At 49.5% G+C, this 11,341-nt stretch overlaps 1 non-coding gene across 1 annotated transcript; it reads right to left on the bottom strand.

Moving 5' to 3' along the window:
• Positions 1–2,411: 2,411 nt before the first annotated feature.
• LOC119864828 lies at positions 2,412–2,518 on the bottom strand. The gene has a single exon (XR_005375311.1). It is a non-coding gene; the product is annotated as a U6 spliceosomal RNA (small nuclear RNA).
• Positions 2,519–11,341: the final 8,823 nt, after the last annotated feature.

Below are 11,341 nucleotides of genomic sequence, written 5' to 3'. Positions count from 1 at the left end.
GCCGCTGGGGGCCTCAGGGGACAGCACTGAGCATGCGCCGCGGAATGGTCCCACCTCAGGTGATGGGGATGAAGTGTTCATCCACACCTGGTTCTTCGTCCAATACTTAAAGGTTCTCAAGATTTCTAAGGCCTTGGAAGGCTTGGGTACAAACCCAAGCCTTTTACAAGAGAGCACAGATGGTGTGTGATCCTTGTGGGAGAATTAGAATATGCCGCTAAAGCAGAATTAAATCCTCTATCCTCAGAGACAACAATTAACATTTTGGTGAAAAACCTTTCAGTTTCGCCCATGTGCATGGTGCAAATACATACACGTTTTCTAAAAGAGGATCATGTTCCATAAACTGTTGCAACCTCCCACCCCCACCCCCTACCAATGCAACACATTTTTATTCCATAAACGTGGAATCACATGGCACCCGGTTTTTCAGCAATTTTCTTTATTTTACTATTTTTAAAAGATTTTATTTATTTGACAGAGAGAGAGAGAAAGTGGTGTGCCCAAGATTGCGAATCCGAGAAACCATGGAGCCGACCCGATGCAAGTACATGAGGGTTTATTTACAAGCTCGTGCTCCATGCAGCAGAGCAGGGACTTGGACCCCGAGACTAAGAAGCACAGCAGTGTTATAGGGGTCCGTGGCCAATGAGATTGTAACATACGTAGAAAGTTGCACAGCCATGTCGGTCCACACGCAGGTGGCCAATTGAATTACGATTCACCCTATAGTGACCATTTGAACTAGCCTATTATTCTGGTTAGAATTGGTGCGCAGGTTTGGCAGGCAAAAGAGGGGTTTTCGTTCCTTGGCCGTTAAAGGTCAGAGGTCCCGCATTCCTATGTGTGCTAGTTTCTGATAAGGGTGTGCTTAATAGCTAAACTAGGGTGAGGGAGTGCCTTAAACAATAGGCAGGTCGTTTGGGGGGGTTTACATGAGATGGCGGGTGTAGCACAGAATGGAGTTAGTCCTGCTCTGCTTGTCCAGGGGTAGGGGATTTTTGTTAGATTTCCTGGGTCCCACAAAAGCACAAGCAGGGGGAACTGCAGAGGGAGAGGGAGAAACAGAGCAGGGAGCCCGATGCCGGGTCCATCCCAGGACCCTGAGATCATGACCTGAGCCGAAGGCAGACGCTTAACCAACAGAGCCACCCAGGCACCTCAGCAATTTTCTTTTTAAATTTAACAACAGATGGTAGATGTTCTAATCAGTGCAGATGTGTACCAGTTCTTTTGGGGTTGTCAAGTTCAATGTTTGGTGATGGTGATGGACCACCATTCACGGGGCCCTGCTGACCCAAGAGTGGCACAGCGTGACTGCCAGCCGTGTTACGTGACACATCCTTCCTACTGAGCTCTTTTTGCAGTTGGGTGAGTCAGCGCAGGTGCAATTGCTGGATTAACGTGTGTGCGCCTGTCTCATTTCATGCGGCTACTGTATTTACTCTTCTTGTTCAGTTCCAACTGCTCACCGTGTTTACGGAGGTGGGTGACGCAAGCTTATTAACCTCTCATAGAACATCGCAGTCATTTCTCATGTGTTCCAGTTACGTGTGATGTTTCTAAATCTTATTTTAACCCAGTGGATCTCAGCTGGGGTATTTTTGTTCCTCGGGAACATTTGGTGATGTCTGGAGACATTTCTGGTTGTTGTGACTGGGGGTGGTGCTATTGGCATCTGGTGGGCAGAGGCCAGGGATGTCACTGCATGTCCTTTAGTGCACTGTGACAAAGACTGATTTGGTCCCAAAAGTCCACAGGGCTGTGGTTGAGAATCTTGCACCAATCTCATTGGGCCTTTTGAGGACATGGGTCTCTAGAAGCATCTTCTCAGTGGCATGAAGTAAAGCTTCCTGTGCTATGAAATTCCTCTGATTAAAACAGATTCTCAGGCTCTGCCCCAGACTGAAGGGGTTAGAAGTTTAGGGGTGGTGCCTGGGAGTCCCAATGTTATTCTGAATAAAATCTCCAGAAGAGTCATATCTTCCTTCTGGAATACACACACACACACACACACACACACACACGTCATTTGTTATATATAGTTCCATGTTTCCACGACTATGTGTGTGTGTGTATATATATATATATATATATTATATATTATATTCAGAAGTCTGAAATCAGTTTCACTTGGACATAATCAAGATGTCAGCATGATTGGTTCCTTCTAGAGAATCTAGGGGAGAATTTTTTTCACATCCTTGTGTTTTCTAGCTTTGGAGATTGCTAGCATTCCTTGACTCACAGCCACTTCCTGTAACCCCCCCACACACACACCCCTTGCTTCTGTCATAACATCTCTCACTTCTCCATCCTACCTTCTGCCATCCCTCTTATCCCTGGGATTACAGTTAGGGCCCACTTGAATAATCCAGGATAAAGTTCCCATCAGCTCAAGATCCTTAATTATATCTACAGTGTTCCTTTTGCCATTTATGTGCATCCTTGCACAGGGACCATGCTAAGCTTCCCTGTATCGTTCCAATTTTAGTATATGTGCTGCCAAAGCGAGCACCCGTTTTGCCATTTAAAGCAACATTCACAGAGGCACCCGGGTGGCTCAGTCAGTTAAGCATCCAACTCTTGATCTCAGCTCAGGTCTTGATCTCTGGGTTGTGATGTCAAGCCCCGTGTTGGGCTCCATGCTCCACAGTGGGTGCTGGACATGGAGCCTACTTAAAAAAAAAAAAGTAACATTCATAGTTTCTGGGCAATGGAATGTGGGCATCTTTGGTGGAAGCGTTATACAGTCTAACATACTCATCCTTTTAGCAGGCTGTTATTGAGGCTGGATCTATGGATGAATCATAGTTTATTACATATCATAACGTGGCATAGCAGTCAGGAGTGGGAAACAAGCCACTTGGAGTCTTCTTTTTTCTTTTAAATTTTTTATTATTTAAGTAAACTGTGTGCCCAGTGCAGGGCTTGAACTCATCACTGAGATCAAGAGTGCCACGTTCTCCTGACCAAGCCAGCCAGGCACCCCAAAAAACCACTTGAGGTCTTTTAACACAAAGGGTGTAACACAGGAAATTCACAATGATTGAACTCTGCTGCTGTAGCATTAAAGCAACCACAGATTGAGCTGAATGAATAAATGAATGAATGAGCATGGCCTTGTGCCAATAAAACCTTTATTTACAAAAACAGGCAGTGGGCTGGGTGAGTCCAGGGGTCAGTTTGCCACTCCTACTGCAGAGGAGCCAGACCAGGACTGATCCTACAGGAGTGAGTCTGCAGAACGGGGGCGGGGGGCGCGGAGCTCCCCCAAAATCAAGGCAGGGAATCAGGAGGTCTTTGAAACCTCTGACTTTGGGCATACACCCTGTAGCTGTGATTCAGAAACAGAATGCCACCTTTGTGTCCGCCACAACTGCTTTGTAATGCCCACCAAGCTTTTCACTGGACAAAGGAATGCAGATTCCAGAACAGCAGGTGTTCCCATGCCTGGCTGCTGGCCTGAGAGAAGGGGAAGCAAAAATCTAGACAGCTGTGGTCTCTTGTGCCTCCCAGACTCCCCAGGCATGTCCACGGGTGGGCCTGAGCCCGTGCCCAGCTGCAAGAAAGTCTGTGAGCGCGGCTGCAGCTTTGCAGCCTCTGCCTGGAAAGGGGTTGGATCAGGGCGGGTTCTGATGTCAACCCACCACTTCCTCCTCATTTATGACTGTACTTTATGGTGATGGTAAGAGGGATTGTGTAATTGTAGGATGCATAATCGTGGAACCTATTATATGTAATTGCAGGATTAGGAACACAGTAATTATCATGCGATATAATAAATTATGTAATGAAATGTAATCCTACGTAGATCATGAATCACATAATTGTGTTATACCCTCCAGGAAACTGTTTATCTTGTTTATGTTCCCTGGGCGATCCTGCCATGGTAGCAGGGGGTGTGCGTAAGCAGGGGAGGGATTTGGGTAGAAGGCGAGAGCAGGAGGGAGGGTAAGGTTGAGACCAGGGGTTCAGGGATAGTGGAGGGTGGGGTGAGCATGAGGACGGTGCTGGAGTTTAGCCTCCAGTTAGGAGAGGTGAGGAGAAGCCGGAGGGCAAGTTGAATAATGGGTTAGGTCAGAGGTGGGCAAACTCTGGTCCGGAGGCCTGAGACCCTCTCGTCATCTGCTTTTCTTTTTCTTTTTTTTTTTTTCTTTCTTTTTTTTTTTATTTATGATAGGCACACAGTGAGAGAGAGAGAGGCAGAGACACAGGCAGAGGGAGAAGCAGGCTCCATGCACCGGAAGCCTGACGTGGGATTCGATCCCGGGTCTCCAGGATCGCGCCCCGGGCCAAAGGCAGGCGCTAAACCGCTGCGCCACCCAGGGATCCCCTGCTTTTCTTTTTAATGTTTAAAATTGAGATGAGGGGATCCCTGGGTGGCTCAGCGGTTTGGCGCCTGCCTTTGGCCCAGGGCGTGATCCTGGAGTCCCGGGATCGAGTCCCGCGTTGGGCTCCTGGCATGGAGCCTTCTTCTCCCTCTGCCTGTGTCTCTGCCTCTCTCTCTCTCTATCATAAATAAATAAATAAATCTTTTTAAGAAATTAAAAAATAAAATTGAGGGCAGCTCAGGTGGCTCAGCGGTTTAGTGCCGCCTTTGGCCTAGGGTGTGATCCTGGGGACCAGGGATCGAGTCCCACATCGGGCTCCCTGCGTGGAGCCTGCTTCTCCCTCTGCCTGTGTCTCTGCCTCTCTCTCTCTGTCTCTCATGAATAAATAAATAAAAATAAAATAAAATAAAATTGAGATGAAATTCAGATAACGTAAACATAGCCGTATGCATGTGGACAATCGCATGGCATTGAGTATATTCAGTGTGGTGCGGCCGTCACCACCATCCACTTCAAGAACTTTTCCATCTTCCCAAATTGGAACTCCGTCCCCGTTAAACACAAACTCCCTCTCCCTCCTCCAGCCCCCGGTGCCCACGGTTCTACTTTTGGCCCCTACGGACCTCTGTGGATGTGGCTACTCCAGGGACCTCCTTCAAGTGGGATCATATAGTATTTGTCCTTTGGTGATGGGCTTCTTTCACTCAGCATAGAGTCCTGAAGGTTCATCCATGCTGTGGTCTGGGTCAGAATCTCCTTCTTGGGGGCACCTGGGTGGCTCAGTGGTTGAGAGTCTGCCTTTGGCCCAGGTTGTGATCCTGGGATCCTGGGATCCAGTCCTGCATTGGGCTCCTTGTGTGGAGCCTGCTTCTTCCTCTGCCTGTGTCTCTGCCTCTCTCTCTGTCCCTCATGAATAAATAAATAAAATAATTAAAAAAAAAAAAAAAGAATCTCCTTCCTGTTTCAGGCTGAAGAATATTCTCGTGTGTGGGCAAGATGCATTGTGCTTGTCCGTCCATCTGTTGATGGACACTGGCTTGCTTCCATGTTTCAGCTATTGTAAACAATGAAGCTCTGAACAGGAGTGAACAAGTACCTCTTCGAGACCCTGCTTTAAATTCCTTTTTTTTTTTCCTGCTTTCAATTCTTTAGAGGATATTCCCAGAAGTGGAATTGCTGGGTCACTTGGTAATTCTATTTTTAATCTTTTTAGGACTCTCCCTCCCATTTTCCACTGAGGCCGCACCATCTTACATTCTCACCAGCGGAACACGAGGGTTCCAATGTCCTCACATCCTCAACACGTGCTGCCTTCTGGGTTTTTTGATAGGAGTCATCTTGATGGTATGAGATAGAATTCTCAATTTTTTAATCCTTAATTTTGTGCTTATCTTTTTTTTAAGATTTTATTTATTTGACACAGAGAATGAGAGCACAAGCAGGGGGAGCAGCAGAGGGAGAGGGAAAAGCAGGCTCCCCCACTGAGCAGTGAGCCCAACATGGGGCTAGATCCCAGGACCCTGAGATCATGCCCTGAGCTGAAGGCAGACACTTAATCACTGAGCCACCCAGGCGCCTATTATTATTATTATTATTATTATTATTATTATTCACACCTATGTATCCTGAAATATATCTGTGTGGAAATATATACAGCTAGTTGTTGGGCTGGATCGACACGGCTCATGCTCTGTGAAGATGTAGAAGACTTTCTTTTTTTCAGTCAACATCAAACGTCTAACATTCATTCTCATCCTTTGTCAGAGAAAAGCCTCCCTCCCTCCAGACAGAAGGGCAAAGGTCAGCCTGTCCCTCGCCCCCAGGTGTGGTGTTGACCAGGAGACTCAGTGGCTCCAGAGGGACACGATGGAGCCCACAGTGGGCCAGTGGGCAGAGCACCTTTCCTAGCAAGTGGGGAACAAACCGGGTCCCCTGGGTCAGGGAGCGAGCAGTTATGCAAAAGTCGCACTGCAGCGACGCCTGGGGGGCTCAGTGGTTAAGCGGCTGCCTTTGGCTCAGGTTGTGATCCCGGGGTCGGGGGATCGAGTCCCACATCGGGCTCCCAGCATGGAGCTTCCTTCTCCCTCTGCCTCTCTCTGTGTGTCTCTCATGAATAAATAAATAAAATCCTTAAAAAGAAGAGGAAGAGGAGGAGGAGGTGGAGGAGGAGAAGGAGAAGTCACGCCACTTTGCTCCCTGGCACAGTCAGCAAGGACGCGAGGGCCCCTGGTGGGCTGTGTCTCTGCCACCTTGCTCACAGCCCTGGCTCATCTGTCCCCACAGCTGGAGGCTGCTTCCAGCCTCCTTAGCCACACGCAAGACTCTCTGGAGGGTGTACTCATAGGAGAATTTCTGGGTATAGGTCACCCCCGAGGTTTGATCACTTGTAGTCCTGTTTGTCATTTTTTTTCTGCCGTTATTTGTAGCTAAGAGGCAGTGAAGCCACTCCCACAGGTGGTGGATCTCATGGCCCCTGCCCTGGCCACTCAAATGGAAAACCCCTGGTCCCAGATCTTGGGCCGGGGGATCCTTGAATCTCCCCCGAGGGAAGAGGGAACGCTGAGCTGAGTGAGATGCCGTTTCTGCTCCCTGGAGGGATGGGGGCTCAAAACAGAAACTAAATTCAGCTCGAGGGGTGCCTGGGGGGCTCATTCAGTTAAGCAGCTGGCTCTTGGTTTGGCTCATGTCGTGATCTCAGGGTTGTGGGGTTGAGCCCCGTGTCCGGCTCTGTGCAGAGTCTGCTTGAGATTCTCTCTTTTTCTCCCTCTGCCCCTCCTGCTTGTATGCTCTCCCTCTCTCTCTCTAAAATAAATAAATCTGGGGTGCCCTGGATGGCTCAGCGGTTTAGCGCCGCCTTCAGCCCAGGGCGTGACCCTGGAGTCCCAGGATCGAGTCCCACATCAGGCTCCCTGTGTGGATCTTGTGCACCTGGGTATAGCCAGCATTCTTCAGGGCTCCTCCAAGGTGAGCAGGTTGGGGTGAAAGGTCTCAACCCCTGGCCCCATCCTTACTACTCTAGCTCTTCTCTGGTTGTTAGTCCAAAACTGTGCTCAGAGAGCTCCAGCCTAGTGCCACCCTGGTCCCCACCTGGTTTTTTGTTTGTTTTAATGTAGCAGGTGAGAATCTCATTTCTTAATTTTAAAGATGCAAAGAGGGGGATCCCTGGGTGGCTCAGCGGTTTCACGCCTGCCTTTGGCCCAGGGAGCGATCCTGGAGTCCCGGGATCGAGTCCCGCGTCGGGCTCCCGGCATGGCTCCCTCTGCCTGCGTCTCTGCTTCTCTCTCTCTCTCTCTCTCTATGTCTATCATAAATAAATAAATAAAAATAAATCTTAAAAAAAATAAAGATGCAAAGATTAAAACTTAATTTTTCTGCAGCTGAATGTAATTTCTTTTTAAGAAAAGACTTTTTTAAAGATTTTATTTATTTTATTTTATTTATTTTAAAGATTTTATTTTATTCATGAGAGATACAGAGAGAGAGGCAGAGACACAGGCAGAGGGAGAAGCAGGCTCCATGCAGGGAGCCTGATGCGGGACTCGATCCCAGGACCCTGGGATCATGCCCTGAACCAAAGGCAGATGCTCCACCACTGAGCCACCCAGGCATTCCTCCCCTGGGTTTTGAGGAGCCAGCTTGGGGTCCTGCACACCCCCATCCATGTGATGGTCCCTTCTGCATCTGTCATCCCACCCCTTCTTGGATGAACAAAAGCCTGACCAATTTGGGGGGTGGGGAACGATTTTGCTCCTTCCCATGTTGGCCAGAAGTGTTGGGACAGTGTGATTTCTGAGTAATTTCCTAGTGTGGAGTCCTCCCTCCACATTGGGAGGCGACAACCACCAGCCCAGGAATTCTCAATAAATTTATACTTAAGCCGAGAAAAGCAAAAACAAAACAAAACGGACACACATGGGGCTGTAGGTTGACTACGAGCATGTCCCAACTTGCTTGAGCTGAGCAACAGCTGCCGAAAGTCCTAGGTTCAGATCCTGGCTCCCTCTGCCCCCCCCCAATACCTCACCTCTCTGGGTCTCCCTTTTTCTTCTACGAAGCTACCTATGGATGAGTTGCGTTCATGGGTAGGAAGTGTGTCCAACAGCGTCTGCGGGTATTAAGGGCAATGTGAGTTTTTTCGCCAATATGGGGATGCAAGGAAGCCACCACGCATCTGAGGCTGTGTGCTTTTTCTTTTTTTAATGTCTGCTGTTAATAAAATATTTTTACAGAGACCAAAAAGTTGGAGTAGTGCAAAACATCTCAACACCATGCATTCATGACCACTTCTCGTTGGTTTTAAACATTTGTTCCAAGTCACATATTTACAGAGAAATGGGGGCATCTGCGCAGATGCCAGACCAACGGGATGGAGTTAAAACAAACAAACAAACAGCATTTGATTTCACATTTGCAATCACATGCTAAGAGAAGGTGTGTGGAGGAAGAACCTCCCTGGACTGCGTGGCCGGGTTTGGGGGGGGGGGTTCCCAGGGGGCCGGGGCCAGGGGTGAAGTGTGAGTCCCCCTGGCTGCATGGCCTGGGATGCATGGGAGCGAAGGGTGAGGGGGGGACCTCCGCCTGTGACCTGTGCCTCAAGAGAGCCACTATGGTTAGGCGGGGGCCGGGCAATCGGGAGAGGTCTTACTCGACAGCGTCAACTTGATTTCTCTCTTTAAAAAAAAAAAAAAAAAAAAAGGCAAAGAGAAAAGCAACACGTGTCAGCGAAGACGACTTTGGTCCTTGACAATTCTTAGGAAAGGATGTTCAGGGGGGGCAGACGGTGTCGTGATCCGAACCAAACCCCCAGTGAGCTCCCCTCCCGCTCCACCGGGGCAGCAGTTTGGGGCGACTCTGGGCTGTCCCTGCTCTGCCCCGCCCCTCGGTGTCCCCATCTGCAAAATGAACAGCGCAGGGTGTGGGGGACAGAAAGGTCTCTGAGGTCCCAAAGATTTCTAGTTGGGTGTTAAGTTTTTTGCATCTCTGATGGGGGCACGGTGAGGTTTCAGACTGGAGCCTGAGAGGGATTGCGGTCGCGGCCAGGCACCTGCTCCTTTTACAGAAATCCTTCCAGGATGGACGGGGAGAGCCAGAGAGAACGGTGGGTTCCTCTTCCTTCTAGATCCCCAGCTTCATTTTCCCCTCTGTTCCTGCATCTCCCCATCTCTGAGTCTCTCTCTCCGCCTCAAGGTCTCCCTGGGGATGATCTCACCCTCCTGATTTTTCCCCTTCTCTCTCTCTCCAACCTTCCCTCTTCTTCTCTCTTCGTGTCCTTACTCTGGGACACTGTCCCTCTTGTGGGGTGGGCGCACAGGGAGACGGGATCGACTCTGTCCAAGATGCCCCTCAAATGTCGCACTCTCCCTGCCCCACCATGGGCCAAACGTACCTCCTCCGTTCTCTGACCATGGAAATCTAGGGCCAGCTCCTGGCATGAAATGAGGTCTAAATGCAACCCTGAGACCCCACCAAGGCTCAGAGCTTGGGGTACCCCAGGTGAGGCGGAGAGTGGCCTTGCGGAAGACCCTGCTCCTCTCTGAGCCTTGTTCCAATACAGGAACGTCCTAGTTTCAAAGGCTTCCAGCCCCTTAGACTCCTTCCCTGTCTCCTCGTCTGCTCTCGTCCTCTCTCCACGCCGTGTCCTGTGACTCAGCCACAGTCTGGCTGGAACACCTTCTGTGTGCCCAGGTCTATGTGGGAGGGGAAGGTTGCTAGGAACAGACATGGATAGACACGCATGTGGACCCCCGACCCCAAGACGTATTTCAACTAGGCATACCTTCCCTATCATCCTCCTGTACCCAGTCTGTGCTAGGTGAACTTAGGGCCCTCTAGAGGCCTCACATCCCCAGTCTGGGGGAAACGGGGACTATGGCAGATACCCCTAGCCCCCAGGCATCGGGGACAGAGGCTGGGGAAGTCCTGAGGAAGAGCAGGGAGGGTTTTCTATGGGAGAGGATATTTGTGATGGGTTTTGAGGGATAAATAGGAGTTCTCTGGGGGAAAGAAGAGGGAGGAAATTTCCAAAACAGTTCTAGCCTGGGAGTCAGAAAAAGTCTTTCAACAAATACTCCCTGAAGCTCCCTCCATGTGCCTGGGCTGGCGCTGGGGAACTACAAACACACACACACACACACACACACACACACACACACACACACTGGCAGGCCTTGACCAGGGATTCCCAAGGACTCTTTTGGGAAATAAGTTTGCTCTTTCAGAGAAAAGCTCAGCTCCCTCTTCTCTTTTCCTACTGGTCATCCATAAATCTTTCAGGGCTCACCCCAGGTCACATTACCTCCCCTTTGGGTGTTGCTGGTGTTCTCAACCCGAATCCTCTATCCACCTCACTCCTACCTACCTCATGGATGGTCCGAACTTAAAATCTGCCTCTCAGTTCATGTGAGAGAGATGCTAAGCTCCCTCCTTGCCACCTCCCAACCTGCCCCTGGCCCTGCCCCTCCCCCACCTACCTGTAGGAGAACTTGCATCTTAATCTCTGGTTCAGAACCTTCAGGTACCTGAACCTGCCTAAATCCAGAGGACGTAGAGCACCTCTGGGTAACTTACAAAATAGTGCCAGGAAACCATCAATATAAAAATACAACTCTCAATCCCTAGGATTTGCACATGGCCTCCTTAGAAGTGTCAAACCCTTGGGCAGTGCACAACGGGACAACTGTACCCAGTGGCCCAGGGCTCATCTAAGGGGTGGGTTTATTTTTTTCTTTTAAAATAGATCTTCTAAAATCCCTCCAGGAATTAATTTCAGTGTCCCAAAAGCACATTGTCTCTCCCCCAAACTGCACTGGTCCATTCTCCATAAGGTGGCCAGATGGAGGTTTTAAAACCTGAAATCCAGACCCTCCTCGGCTTTAAAATCTCCTGAAGCTCTCCAAGTCTCTTAGCGTAAAAACTCCCGAGGGCCCTGCCTGGTCTGATATCTCTGCAGGTCTGCCCGACATCAACACCTCCTCCCTGTTGTCCCCCTCTTCAGCCACATGGACCTC

The sequence above is a fragment of the Canis lupus genome, chromosome 20 (genome assembly GCF_011100685.1).
Source record: "Canis lupus familiaris isolate Mischka breed German Shepherd chromosome 20, alternate assembly UU_Cfam_GSD_1.0, whole genome shotgun sequence".
NCBI classification, from domain to species: Eukaryota; Metazoa; Chordata; class Mammalia; order Carnivora; family Canidae; genus Canis; species Canis lupus.
Note: the sequence above shows the minus strand (reverse complement) of the source record. Positions and strands in the feature narration are given on the sequence as shown.